Raw genomic sequence first — 16,430 nt, forward strand, 5'->3', positions numbered from 1 at the left:
CCATAGACTAGTTCACTGGGGGTTCAGTCTTAGCAGGACCCAGGGCTTCCCCTTCCACTGGTGCTCTTACTAGGATATTCATTGCTACCTATGGGGTCAGAGTCCAGGGTCAGTCCATGTATAGTCTTTAGGTAGTGGCTTAGTCCCTGGAAGCTCTGGTTGCTTGGCATTGTTGTACTTTTGGGGTCTCGAGCCCCTTCAAGCTCTTCCAGTTCTTTCTCTGATTCCTTCAATAGGGGACCTATTCTCAGTTCAGTGGTTTGCTGCTGGCATTCGCCTCTATATTTGCTGTATTCTGGCTGTGTCTCTCAGGAGCGATCTACATCCGGCTCCTGTCGGTCTGCACTTCTTTGCTTCATCCATCTTGTCTAATTGGGTGGCTGTATATGTATGGGCCACATGTGGGGCAGGCTCTGAATGGGTGTTCCTTCAGTCTCTGTTTTAATCTTTGCCTCTCCCTTCCCTGCCAAGGGTATTCTTTTTCCTCATTTAAAGAAGGAGTGAAGCATTCACATTTTGATCATCCGTCTTGAATTCCGTTTGTTCTAGGGATCTAGGGTAATTCAAGCATTTGGGCTAATAGCCACTTATCAATGAGTGCATACCATGTATGTCTTTCTGTGATTGGGTTAGCTCACTCAGGATGATATTTTCCAGTTCCAACCATTTGCCTACGAATTTCATAAACTCGTTGTTTTTGATAGCTGAGTAATATTCCATTGTGTAGATGTACCACATTTTCTGTATCCATTCCTCTGTTGAAGGGCATCTGGGTTCTTTCCATTTTCTGGCTATTATAAATAAGGCTGCGATGAACATAGTGGAGCACGTGTCTCTTTTATATGTTGAGGCATCTTTTGGGTATATTTTTACACATCTTTAAATGTTATATTTTATTGTGATTGAACATGTTCTTTTAAAAGTTTAATTGCTATGTCAAAGGCTTTAGGTATTTGAGTTTTAAAAGAAATTACATAATTGATTTTTCCAAAGTCAATAAACTGGTTATCTGTAGGAAATCCAATGTATGAATCATTTTTTGCATGCATCCATAGCAGTAGAGCTACAATTCATTTTAAGTTGATTGCAATTTATGAATAATCATAAATTACTGGTATTCCATGTGTCAATATGAGCACCCTCTCACTAACTTTAACTTTTGCCGTTAGGTATTGGCACATTATATTTTGCTGTTCTTTAAATACCTTCTTTTACTAGCAAATTTATAATTGTTAGTCAGATATTATAACTTAAAAGGTAGCATCTGCTCTTAAATTATTTATCAGAGATCCATCTACTTTAGTAGCTGTAAACACCAGTTACTAATTTTCTTTGAGAGTATTATGTAATTCTAGAGGTTATATTAACATCATAGTTTGGCAGAGACCAAGCACCAGAGAAAAGAACAGAGAAATCTTCAAAACAATGAAACAATTGCACGGAAATGCTTGACTGACACATGACTCATTCTCTCTCAAAGACATTTGGTAAATTTCACCTGAATTTCAAAGCATTGAAGCTGAAGCATTACGCTGTATGTGCTGTCCTTCGATCACTCAGGAAATGAAAACCTGACATAGCCAACGGGCTTTATAAATAATGAGGACACTCAAAGCACAGACTCCTGGGAAGAAAAGTAGATTAACAAACACGCCAAGCCATTCTTCACACTGGAACAGTCAATGATAACGGGTACAGGTAGAGGAAACAAATATCTGTAGTTAGGCTAAAATGATAGAACCAGAGGTAAGGAACCAGAGAGGAAGAACTAGAGGCAAATTTAGCAAACTTACAGTAAAAAAATCCAAAGACTTATCTAAAATTCTCAGGATCAAAGGTGTTGGTGAGCACCAAAGAAATGAAACAGCTACTGCTCTTTCACCATGTCTGCTTGCCTGCTGCCATACTCCTTCCAATGATGTTGATAGACTATAATATTCTAGCACAGTAGTTCTCACATCCCTTTGGGGGTTGCGTATCATATATGTCACATGTTTACTTCATGATTCACAACAATAGGAAAATTACAGTTATGAAATATCATCGAAATGATTTTATGGTTGATGTCACCACAACATGAGGAACTCTATTAAAGAGTGCCAGAATTAGGGTGAGAAGCACTGCTCTAGAATTATGAACCCCAAATTAAATGCTTTCTTTGTAAGTTGCCGTGGCCATAGTGTTTAATGGCCATGGAGATGGAAATAAGAGACAGGCAAAAAACTGACAATTATATTCATTGTATGCCTAAAAGGGGTAAGTGCAATATTCTTGAACAAACAAAAACAAAACATAACAAGACACAGAAACATCAAGCATGGTGGCACATAACTGTAATCCTAGCACTCAGGAGGCAAAGGAAGGTGGATTTCCTGAATCTGAAGCCAACGTGGTCTACAGAGGGAGTTCCAGTCTAGCCAAGGCTCCACAGAGAAACCCTGACTTTAAAAAGCAATCAATGAATCAAACAAAACTGAAAAACCTTAGAAGATTTCACAAATGATAATTACTCATTATTTTAAGTGGCAAAAATATAGGAACACTAAGTAAATAAAAAAATCTATGAAAGCAGAACTAATATGTGAACCAGAATTTGGAACAAGCAGGTTATAATTTTAGAATCACTGCTTCATAATTTAAAAATATAAGAAAAACTTGTAAAACAATGTCCATGACACCTAAAAATAGGAAATTAGAGAAAAATAATTTAAATCAAGATTCTGGATTTGAAATACCTTTTATGAATGTAACAAATTGAGTCTTTTTAAAATGAATTAAAAGTAATATCTGATGGTTCTATGAGTTCTGATAAAGATTTATAAAACCAATGAATACAAAGGTTCATGATACAAAAGTACTTAGCAGATTGGACTAACTATATCACAGTGCGTGCATTTTGTATACTTTATTTGATTTCTAATTCAGGTAAAAAGAAAAGCTGTGGTGGTCCATGCTTCCACCCTAGCTCTGAGGAAAAAGAGACGTGCAGGTCACTGGTTCCATTCAGACAGTTCGATTGAGCCAGTGGGTTGAGAGACTATGTTGCTAGATGAAAATCCACACATAAACCGGTGTGCCAATAGTGTATGTTTTTTTAAAACCGTATTATATAGGCTTGTGCTTGCTAGAGACATATTTTGTAAATACAGTATTTTTCCCCATTTGTTAGAACATATGCTGCTTTTTTTATTATTATTGGATATATTTTATTTACATTTCAAATGTTATCCCATTCCCCCACCCAACCACCCAACAAATTCCGCCTCCTCACCCTGATATTCCTCTACACTGGGGGCTCCAGTCTTGGCAGGACCAAGGGCTTCTCCTCCCATTGGTGCTCAATGAGGCCATCCTCTGCTACATATGCAGCTGGAAACATGGGTCTTTGGGTAGTGGTTTAGTCCTTGGGAGCTCTCCTTGGTTGGTATTGTTATTCTTTTTTTTCTCTCCATCTTTATTAAATTGGGTATTTCTTATTTACATTTCAACTGTTATTCCCTTTCCCGGTTTCCAGGCCAACATCCCCTGCAGTCCCCATCCTCCCCCTGTTACCACCCTCTCCCAACAATCACGTTCACTGGAGGTTCAGTCTTGGCAGAACCAATTACTTCTCCTTCATTGCTACCTATGCAGTTGGAGCCCAGGGTCAGTCCATGTATAGTCTTTAGGTAGTGGCTTAGTCCCTGGAAGCTCTGGTTGCTTGGCATTGTTGTTCATATGGGGTCTCAAGCCCCTTCAAGCTCTTTAAGACCTTTCTCTGATTACTTCAACAGGTGTCCCATTCTCAGTTATTCTTAAGGGGTTCAGCTCCTTCAATCCTTTCTCTAACTCCTCTAGTGGGGACTTGTTCTCAGTTCAATGGTTGGCTGCGAGCATATGTGCCAAAACATGTCTTTTCACATAAAGACAAATACTTGTTCTGTTACCCAGAACTAACTGCCCAGGAGTGGCACCATCTACAGGGATCTGTGCCGCCCCACATTAACTACTAGTTAAGAAAATTGCCCAGAGACTTGCCACAGGCCAATTATCTGTGGGCATTTTTTTTAAGTTGAGGTTTCCTCCTCCAAAAAGGCACCAGATTGTGTCACATGTTTGCAGAAAACTAGAAAAGCTTACTAAAATATTTCATAATTTGGTTATATTTTAATGAGAGTGTTTACATTTTTAGTGTATAACAACTATTTGTCTTTCTGGGTAAACATATTCGTCACAAATGTATTGATGTGGCAGATATTTTAGAAGAGCATATGTTCTAACAAATGTTTTGCACATTTGAAGTAACAAAACCATATTTACAAAATATGGCTCTAGCAAGTACAAGCTTACATAATAAATCATAAGATATTGTTAAATATTACATATTAAACACAGCACAATAATTCTGAAGTATAATAAAAATTACAAAACCAGAAAGAGTAATAAGAAAGATTAAACCTGCATAATAATTTCAGGAAAGTAAATGAAGTATAAGAGAGTTTAAGTACTTGAGAAAGCATGGAGTAATACTGGCAGGAAATAAAGTGAAAATGAAGTGTTTATTCTAGCTAGCCCTTATAAAAGACACAATAACCTGATATTGTGATTACAAGCTGTAAGCCTAGATTGGGCAGGTCCTGAGCTATTCTAACCTGTATCCAAACCGTACCATGGCATGTACCCCATGTTATTTGCTTGTCCAGGCAGTTTCTGCCCCATCAATGGGTCTTCGGGGTGCACTTTGCCTTCATGGTCCATCTTTTCCAATGGTGACCACTTCCTACCTTGGACTTCTTTTTCCTTCCCCCATGGTCTTGTCTGAATGCCTCATTCAATATTCAAATCTTGCCTTCTTCTCTCTACTGTCTTTTATTAGACAATAGCTTTATCTGTGGAGCATGGATTACACAATGTTCAGTGTCTGTCAGAATGCATCCATTTGGAAGGCAGCTAGATCCCAAGGTTGAGACTTTAGCATTTATATACATAGCAACAGGGCAACCCTCAAGAATACAGGGATAGTTACATAGACTTCCCACATAGTTTTTAAAATGATTGAGTGATAATTTTTGTTATCGTATATATTCATATTGGACCCAAGGCTGTAGAGTGAAATATATAATGTAGAAGAATGTTTTAAAAACAAAATCTGTAAAAAAAAAGCTGAAAACAGGAGCCTCTGAAGATGTCTCAGGCCTTCAGTCTTTCTGCACAACTAAGTATTGGCTGTTTCCACTGTACTGCATTACGAAATTGTGGAATTTAATTATTATGTGCAATTTGTAATTTTATAGTCACAGAGCAACATGCTCTCAACCTCTCTCTTTTATTATTTTGATATTCGTATACTAAATTTCTATTACTATTGTTAAGATTATAGTACTATTACAAAACTCCCCTCTTTTCCTCTATCTGAAGCCTCTTGCATAACCTTATATCATTCCATATAGCTTTCAACTTAATGACCTCTTTTTAATTGTTGCAAACATACACATGTGTGTGTGTGCATGTTTTTATGTGTGTTTATATCACCATTTTTGTCCATCTGAATGAGACTTCTTCAATATCTCATATTAAAAGAACCACACAGTATTTGTCCATCTGTAAATGATTCATTTCAGTTAGCACGGTGTTCAAAAGGCACATCTGTCAGGACTACATGCTCATAAAAATGTATCAGTCTAGCTACATATATTATACAAGACACATAATCTCAATACAGTTCAAATATTTAACCCATTCCAAAGTTTACTTTCCCATGATAACTGATGCGGTATGAAAACTGATACAATGTAAGTTAATAACCAAAAAGTCACCAATAGAACCTGCATTATTCATGAATCCTATAAATAGTGTAACTGAATACAATGAAATGTAAAATACTTAAAATGTATTTATAACAAGTACCCAGACATGGAGCAGAGGGGAGGTTGAGGAGGTAGAGCAGAGTGGAGAAGGGAATAGGTGTAATAAATGAGAAATAGAAAAATCATGTTTGAAAGAAAGAAAGCTGTGATAAGCTCACTGAAGTGCAGCTCTCTCCAAATGATAATGTCTGGCAGGAATGCAGGCAGGCAAAGACTCAGTTTTCTGGAAGGGGATGGCTACCAATTCTTTGACCATGCTCCAGAAAGTACATTGGTAGCCTTAATTGGATGCCCCTTTCCTCTTCCTCTTCTTCTTTTGCTTCTTCTGGGGTGGATGATATCACAAGGGTGGGAAAGCAGTTCTGAGAGTACTGGAAAACGATTGTGATCAAGATCTATGATACAAAATTCCTAAATAATCAATAAAATGTTATATATGGTATCATATGCCAAATCAAACAGTAGTAAATTAAAATTAAAATAAATACAGAGAACAAAATTGATGTAAAAACTTATGAAGCCTCTGAATTGAAATTTCATGGATTTTATGTATGAACTACCACAAACACACATGTGTACATACAAACATATTTGTGATATACAATATATATGCACCTGTACAATATCTACTTACTAAAGTTTTAGCCACCTGCTACCATTTTCACAACATTTTGCTATATGTGTTTTAGTTAATATATTTTTTCTGGCAGGGCTTTTGGTAACAAGGAGCAAATATATGTAAGTTTTATCTTTTAATATATTTTAATGTGTAGTGCTTATTTCAGTGCATATGTGTCCTGGCATATGCCTATACCATGGCCTATGTGTGACAGCCAGAGGTCAACATTCCAATAAACATTCCATTGTTCCACCATGTGTTACTGAGTTCCATTGGTCATGCTTGTTGCACATGTTATTATCACTGGGCCCATAATATGGGCAATAATTTACAAAATTAGATATACCAGTCCCATATCTGACAGAACTAATATTCAAAATATATAAAGATTTCAAGAAACTATATGCCACACAATAAAACAAATAATCCAGTTCTTAAAATTGTGATGTCTGGCTTCAGAGGCTACAATGAACAGGATGAAAACAAAAGTAAAATTGGAGAAAGAAAAAAAAATTGTATACGGATGTAATCAAAGATTTCTCAGTATAGGATTCTCAAGGGAGTGAGAAGCACTTAAAGAAATGTCGACAACCTTAGTCACAAGGGAAATGCAAAGCAAACCTTTGATATTCCAACTTATACCTGTCAGAATGGCTAAGATAAAAATCACAAGCTCATCCAGGGACTCATTACTGTGAGAATCAGTGGGTCTCTGGCACTTGTGTCTAGTCTTGGGACCCTTAATCTACTGCTGAGTTGCCATGTCCAACTTTGGTATGAAGGTTTTTCCTTAGTTTATTATATTTAATTTTGTTAAGGTTAGTTGTTATATTTTAGACAACTGTTTTTTTCCAATGAGAAACAGAAATGGGGTGGTTCTATATGGGAGGAAATGATGGAAGGAACTGGGCGAATCAGAAGGGGAAACAAAAATCAGGACATATTATATGAGAAAATAATCTATTTTTAATAAAATGGGAATATGCAATTACTAGCCAAGCATGTTGGCTTGCATGCAAAATCACAGTATTTAGTAGGCTGAGGCAAGAGAATTGCCATAAATTTAAAGAAGGCCTAGATTAAGTAGTGAGTTTGGAATACATTGAGCTACAGAGTTTGGCCTATCTCAAAAATAGAGAAGAAAAATAGCCAACCAAATACAACTACATTTGGGTGTGTAACTTTGTACTTATGTGTAAAATAAATTATATTTCATTTGAAACCTCTGAAATAACACTCAAATCTATTGGATTAGTTGTCAGCAGACAAAATGTACATATCATTGAAAATTACAGGCTAAAAGTTTAGCTGTTACTTTATAATTGGTTTATTTATTTGCTTTCCAACCATTGCCCGCCAGCCTCTCCCAGAATTCCTCATCCCATTGTACCTCCCCTTTGCCTCTGAGAGGGTGCTGCTACCTTTTCTTGGGGCTTGAAGTCTCTCAAGGATTAGGCACATGTTTTCCCACTGAGGCGGGCAGAGGCAATACTCAACTAGTGTATGCCCCTAGTTGGTGGCTCAGTCTCTGAGAGCTCCCTGGGGTCTGGGTAAGTTGAGATTGCTGATCTTCCTATGAGGTTGTTCTACCCTTCAGCTTCTTCAATCCTTCCCCTAATTTAACCACAGGGGTCCCTGACTGCTGTTCACTGATTGGGTGTAAGTATCTGCCTCTGGAGGCTCTAAGAGGAGCGCTGTGCCAGTGCCATGCTAACATGTGATGCTGATGACAACATCAGTATTAGTGTCAGGCCTTGGTGCCTTCCTCCCCACCCCCACCAAGAGATGGATTCCGAGTTGGGCTGGTCAATGGAACTCCTTTCCCTGTCTCTTCTCCATTTTTGTCCCTGTAGTACTTTTACACAGGAACAATTCTGGGTCAGAAATTTTAACGATAAATTTTTAATTAAAATATAATTCTATCATTTCCTTTATTCCTCTCACTGCCTTAACCTCAGCCAGGTATGCCTTCCAGCCATTCCCTCTAAATTCTCTCTCTGACTCTCTCTCTCTTATGTTTGAAATTATATTTACTTATATTCAATGTAATTCTACAGCAAAATACAAATAAAAAAGGCATAATAGTTGGCAGTGGATTTCTATGTAAGTATACTTGGCAGTGAATTTCAAATTTTAACAATAAAATATTAAAAACTAATAAAATATAACAACATTTGATGTCATTACTTGTCTGTGCAGTACATACGACTGTTTTATATAAGCATATAAAGTCAATAACTAATGAAACTCTTCAATATGAACACAAGTCCACAGTGATATTTTTCAAGAAAAATATTTAGAGTTGTAATAGCCAAGAAATTTAGAGAAAATATATTTGAAATTGTTACATTGATTTTTATGCTATATTTTAAAATTTAGAAAATTATCATTTAGAAAAAAATTAAGTATTATAAACATGTATCTTGTTTTCTTGCTTAAACCTATTTTTACAACATTACAAGAGAGTGATTATTTGACATCCAAAATGTAGTTGAATGGATTTCAAAGATACAATATGAAAATAATCCTTGAATTACAGAACAAGTAACTTTTAAAATGATTTTAATATTGGACACTGAACTACCTGAGGACCCAGCTATACCTCTCTTGGGCATATACCCAAAAGATGCCCCAACATATAACAAAGACACATGCTCCACTATGTTCATCGCAGCCTTATTTATAATAGCCAGAAGCTGGAAAGAACCCAGATACCCTTCAACAGAGGAATGGATACAGAAAATGTGGTACATCTACACAATGGAACACTACTCAGCTATCAAAAACAATGACTTTATGAAATTCACAGGCAAATGGGTGGACCTGGAAAATATCATCCTGAGTGAGCTAACCCAATCACAGAAAAACACACATGGTATGCACTCATTGATAAGTGGCTATTAGCCCAAATGCTTGAATTGCCCTAGATGTACAGAACACATGAAACTCAAGAGGGATGACCAAAATGTGAATGCTTCACTCCTTCTTGAAAAAAGGAACAAGAATACCCTTGGCAGGGAATAGGAAGGCAAAGTTTAAAACAGAGGTAGAAGGAACACCCATTCAGAGCCTGCCCCACATGTGGCCCATACTTATACAGCCACCCAATTAGATAAGATAGATGAAGCAAAGAAGTGCAGGCCGACAGGAACCGGATGTAGATCTCTCCTGAGAGACACAGCCAGAATACAGCAAATACATAGGCGAATGCCAGCAGCAAACCACTGAACTGAGAACGGGACCCCAGTTGAAGGAATCAGAGAAAGGACTGAAAGAGCTTGAAGGGGCTCAAGACCTCATATGAACAACAATGCCAACCAACCAGAGCTTCCAGGGACTAAGCCACTATCCAAAGACTATACATGGACTGACCCTGGGCTCCAACCTCATAGGTAGCAATGAATAGCCTAGTAAGAGCACCAGTGAAAGGGGACGCCCTTGGTCCTGCCAAGACTGAACCCCCAGTGAACATGATTGTTGGGGGGGGAGGGCGGCAATGGGGGGAGGATGGAGAGGGGAACAGCCATGTAGAAGGGGAGGGGGGTGTTTAGGGGGGAAAGGGAATAACAATCGAAATGTAAATAAGAAATACTCAAGTTAATAAAGGTAAAAAAATAATAAATTACTCTCCTATTTCTTACCAAAAAAAATGATTTTAATTTTTGAAACCTTTCAAGCTTCTATACATCTACCCATGCTGGTGACAGTACTTTGCTATACATTCATCTGTTCTGATCATTACCTAGATATCCAAATATCAGAAAAGATAATTAAAATAAAATAAAACAAATTTTATATAATTATTGTTAACACTTCTACTACTTTGTGCCATTCTTCCAGTTGAATGAACAGACTGAATAGGTTATAGGAACTTAGTGGTTACTTTGACAGTAATGTTGCATATTATGCTATCATTCAATATTAAAATAAATAAAATAGCTCAAAACTCATTATTCTAAAAACGATATCCCTGCTTATAGTCTTGGTCCATATGTCTTCTTTAACACTAAAAATAAATAATAATAATAAATTTGTATATTTAAAGGTAGTTACATTTTTGATTAATCATTTTGTTTATATTCCAAATGGTATCCCCCTTCCTAGTAACCCCTCCAGAGCACCACTATCCCATTCCCCCTTTCCCCCCTTCCCCTTTACCTCTATGAGAATGTCTTTACATAGGGAAAAGAATTTTGAATGCAAATTCCTGAAGAAAACCGCCAATTAAAAAAAAAAATAACAGTATGACTTAGAGAACTATGAAGTAGATTCAACCACCTGGAGGACGAATTTACCCCTTGATCTACAGAGACAAATTAATATAAAGGTTGAATGTGACTGTTGCAAATGAGAGCTGGAAGGATGACTCAGCGTCTAAACAGCTGGACTGCTATTGCAGGGGACCTGAGTTTTGTTCCTAGCTTTCAACTCAGGTAGTTCACAACTGCTTGTGAATACATCTAGGTAGTCTTTGTGGACATTCACACTCATATCCCCTGATAAATAAAAAAAAAAAAAAATAAATAAATAAATAAATCACTATTTATAAAGATAGTTGGAAACAATATATGTATTTTCCATGCAAAGAAAAAAATTGAAACATTATTATACACAGTCCTTGAAACAAGGAAAGGATGAATCTAGAAATAAAAACCATATTATGAACATGGTAAATTCAATGTTAAGTATCATCTCTCTAAAAGTTATATACCTTGCCCTATACTCTTTAAGGGCCACTTCATAAATGGTCTGCAGCTGGTATAATTACTTTCACTTTGGAGCTCCTGTTTATAGAGTGCTGTTTTAGACTTAGTAGCCTGGGGCAGCTCAGGAATGTGTTGAATTCCCAGGGTGATTGCCACGAACGCATATTTGAGAGAATCACTGCAATATTTCTTTATATGTTATTTGGGATATTTGGCCAGATGCTTCATTCAGTATAATTGATTTACAAGTCACCCATGTCATGTTGTAGCTCCCATAATCATACAAATATATAATTTGGTTGAAAGATGTATTATCGCAAATATACTCTGGAGAGCACAGTTAAGGTTATGTGTAGCACTGGGATATGAGGAGTAATGAAGAAGACATGGACTGATTTTTTTTTTTTTGATTTTGAGATAGAGTGACTTGAATATTTATATGAAAGGTGCAATTTCCCTACAAATAAATAAATAAATAAACAAGGTCTATTTCCTACTCGGTTTTAACCTGTAATAATAGGCTAGTAATGTACTACATTTTTGTTTGCTATGAACACTATTATAGGTTTTGCTGAGCATGTGGCTAAATTATATTGTTTTAAATATATTGCTGAAAATCCTCACAATTTTCTTATCACAGAGAATTAGTTACATTTCACATGTGGGTTCCTGTTATTTGTTTCAGTTCTTTCTTTCTGGGGTTTTATTAATCATCAATGGGATATTTCACTATTTCATTCAAGTTGTTCTTCTTCATTTTATTGTATATTTCTTTGCTTTGTCACATACGCCATCTATTTATCTTTTCTAATTATGTTAGCTTTTTTTTGGAAAACTTGAAAGAGTTAGGAAACAGTTTAAATTTGATCATTGTAATTATATCCCGTTATAAGTAATCTATTTCTGTACTTTTTTCATTAGTCATTTTTACCTTTAGTTTAGTGTGGAGTTTTACGTTTGTTCTTCTTTCTCTTTACATTTTTATATAATGGTTACTTTTTCAGTGCTTTAATGTTTGTTAAATTTCTAAATTCTGAACATAAATCTTCTCTGAAGAAAAGTCTTAACTAATAATTTAATATTGGTACTGGTGGTTGCTAATTTCTCAATTGTTGTTTGTTTAATATTTCCAGACTTGTCTATGTTCTTCATTATTGATATTGTTGAGAATTCGTCTATGTACTGGAAAAGTCCTCATTCATCTACATTGAAAAGCAGTAAGTAATTCTTTTCATTTTTTCCTGCACTACACCAAAGAATATATTGCATTTACACTCCAAATTCATCTTTTTGGTTATTCTGTAATTCTCTTGGCCCAGGTAAGGACTGAATCATCTCATCTCTGGTTCTTTGTTATGGAGCAGCATCAGTGAGTTGGAGTTAGACTAAGCTGCTAATTCTTCTCCTCCCATAACAGAACAATTCCGTGACAGAAGAATAGGATCTAATGAATATGGAGGAAAAATACACCTTTAAATGAAACTCAATGAGCACTGAACCCATTTAAGATGCAGAGTACAATACAGCTAATTGGTAAATTAGCACAATTTTCATTTGTATACTTTTCATGTAAAGTATCATTGACAAAATTTTTCAACTTTACATCCTTGTGAATAATAATAAATTCCAAGTTTCTTAAAATCAGTAGAAGAGGGAATAAGTATTATGAAAACTCTATGTTTATTTTGGTTTAACTTTGTATGCTCAATGTATTAATTTTTTTACATAATAATGTCAGTAGTTACAACAGTTTTGGTGATTAATAGAGTAGTTTTGAATGGCTTTTTGTAGAGAGTATCTCAAAGACTACAATTTAAAACATACTTCATATTATAAAGTTTAGCCTTGATTCTGTTTTGAAAGCTGTTCCCATAATTTTAGAGATATATTATCTATTTGAATGACTAAAGAAAATATGCTGGATATGTAAAATAGATTTAGATATGGTATAATGTTTTTATGTACAAAATAACTCTCAACTCTATTGAACATGGTTGTACAAATATAAAATACTTTAAACTGTTTGAATAATCAATGAGATACATTACAGAACCTAATATAAATAAGTAAGCTAAGTAAACAGACATTGTGAAATTATTTTTATTTTAACAAACACTTATCCATTTTCCAGTTGCAAGAAGTTGTGTTCATACCCAGCTTATAAGCCTATAACTTGTATATATATTAATTTCCATATACATTATTTGACCTTCTCCATGCCAAATCATTTTTTGTCATAAAATGTAATTTGATTTTACCACTGTTCAGAAAAAATGAAAATGTGTTTGTACACATTCTGAAATTCAAGTGTGCAAATTATGATCTCATGAATGTAAATATCAAAGCACCTTCAGAATCTTTTAAAATAGACATTGCTTTTCTTACATGTATAAGAGAGTTTTATATTTAAGTAAGTTTGGGTCTTTAGGAATAGGAAGGTAGAGATAATCTTATACAGTGGTTACAGACCAATTACTAAATTAAGCCAAAGAACGTCCAGCAAACTCTAGTAAGTACTGAGGTACAGCTAGGGATTTTAATTTCATACTGAAGGAATTTCTGTTGCAATTTGATATCTACACAGAAGCAATATGGAAGAGATGGCAATTTTTCATGATTATTCTGAATGATTCTACAGAGGAGAAGATAAAAATGTGATACTTTATTTATGAAAAAATATTTGTATAATTTTCTTAAAGGTGCATTTACTCATATGGTGATAGGAAGAGTAATTCAGATGCTTTTATGGCAATTATTATCTGATTCTGTAACTAAATATGCAAGTGTATATTAAAGACCTACTAGAAACACCTGCTCATTTCAATGTATGGGTTAAGAAATAAAGTGCTTTTGTGAAGGATATGCTCTAAAGATTTATAACAATGGCTGGAATTGCTTGTTCATCTTTATGTTGTGGATTAGTGAGAACAGGGTTTAAGAACACTTAATCATAGATTCTTGTATCTTGTTGCAAATAAGTATAACCTTTATTATGAACTAGGTGAAAAATTGTTATTCATATATCATAATAAGTAATAATAACATTATGCAACTTTTTTTACTTAAGATGAAACTATGATTATATATTCTTTTCTCTGGTAAACAAGTAGAAGCCATTAAAGAAGAAACACATGAATCTCTTAAAGAAATTCAGGAAAACACAATAAAAAGGGTGAAGGAATTGATCAAAACCATCCAGGATCTATAAATGGAAATAGAAACATTAAAGAAAAAACAATGGGAGACAGCCCTGGAGATGAAAAACCTAGAAAAGAGATTAGGAGTCACAAATGCAAACATCACCAACAGAATACACGAGATAGAAGAGAGAATCTCAGGTGCAGCAGCTACTGTAGAAGACATTGACACAACAGTCAAAGCTTCTAACTCAAAACATCCAGTTATTCCAGGACACAGTGTAAAGACCAAACCTGAAAATAATAGGTATAGAAGACAGTGAAGACTCCCAACTTGAAAGGCCAGCAAACATCTTCAACAAAATTATAGAAGAAAACGTCCCTGCCCTAAAAAAAAGAGATGCCCATAAACATACAAGAAGTCTACAGAACAACAAACAGATGGGACCAAAACAGAAATTCCTCCTATCACATAATAATTAAAACATCAAGTGCACAAAACAAAGAAAGAATATTAAAAGCAGCAGAGGAAAAATATCAAGTAACATATAATGACAGACCTATTAGAATTATACCAGACTTCTCAACAGAGAATCTAAAAACCAGACCCTGAGAGAACAAAAATGCTAACCCAGGCTAATATACCCAGCAAAACTCTCAATTTCCATAGAAGGAAAAACCAAGGTACCCCATAACAAAATAAAATTTAAACAATATCTTTTTACCAGCTCAGCCTTACAAAGGATAATAGAAGGAAAACTCCAACACAAGGAGGGAAACTACACCCAAGGAAAAGAAAGCAACTAATTTTCTCACAACACACCCCAAAAGAAGAGAATCACACAAGCATTAATTCCACCTCTCACAACAAAAATAAAAGGAAGCAACTTGTGAAGAGTGTTGTTTTCTGAATTTCATATTTTTCAGCCTGTTTATCATTTTTATATAGGGAGGCTACTTCTGTGTGCCATGCCAGGCTGCCTGCTGCCATGGTCTCTGTCATGATGGTTTTGGACTATACTGCCATTGACTATAAGAATAAGAATAAATGCTTTCAAAAAACCTATTAAAATAGGAAAAAACTTAGGACATCCAGAAGTCATCCAAGCAGACATCTCTATGCTACCCAGGATGTAAATGACTTAGGTGTCAGTCAGTATGATGAACAAATAAATGACAGAGAGATGGGAATGAAGTTTGTGGTGAAGAGATGGAAGAGAAAACAAAGCTCAGTGCTTCATACACTATGGAATGAGATAGAACTGCAGATGTGACTGAGGTGAGGAAAGGTCAAAGCAGATATGAGAGTACTGTACAGGTCCCTGAGGTCAATTCATGATCATGACCAGAACTTGGTTGCCACAAAGGCCCATGTGTAGTTTGATGGCCCTATTGCAGTGGGGGTTTTCAGTGATGTCTATGGCCAGTGTTGACATCAGAAACCATTTGGATGTCAGTTGTTGTCTAGGGCGATGCCTAACACCATACAGAAATATATAATACCAATAGGGTATACTGAAGCTAGGAGCCACACTAATCTGAATGGCCTGTGCTGCCACCTGAGTCCATGGTGACTTTCTGGCTACACAGACACTAAGGGCCCTGTTTGGGTCTCTGGTCTTGCTGCAGTTAGTGTCTGTGTTGATGTCCATGACGAAATTACTAACAAAGGTCATGTCAACGCGCCTGACCTGGGCTTCTACCTGAGGCCATGTTGATGTCCAAGCCATGTGCGGAATTGGCCTTGTTTCTTATGAGCTACAGGAGAGCTGGTGCAACCCCTCATAAGATGCAAGACAACAATCTGGCCCTGATGGCTCAGGTGTAACGGAGCTGTCTCTAGGGTCTTGGGCACATGCAAGTTGACCCTGATGGTGTTAGTAGGGGAGAGCTGTCCCAGTCCCTGCTCAGGGCAACACAGGAGAGCGTGTCTCTGATGGCTTGGGTGTAGAAGAGTAGGGGTTTCAGGCCATGCACCAGACCAATGCCTCGCTGCAATGACCATTTGCTGTTTGAACTAAAGGGTATCCTATGTGTGTCATGGATGACATAACATACTCCACAGTTTCAACAGTGAGATCTTTTTTCCCTAATGTGGGGGTTTGCTGGGGTTACAAGGGTA

Source organism: Rattus norvegicus, chromosome 11, assembly GCF_021556685.1.
Source record: "Rattus norvegicus strain SHRSP/BbbUtx chromosome 11, alternate assembly SHRSP_T2T, whole genome shotgun sequence".
NCBI classification, from domain to species: domain Eukaryota; kingdom Metazoa; phylum Chordata; class Mammalia; order Rodentia; family Muridae; genus Rattus; species Rattus norvegicus.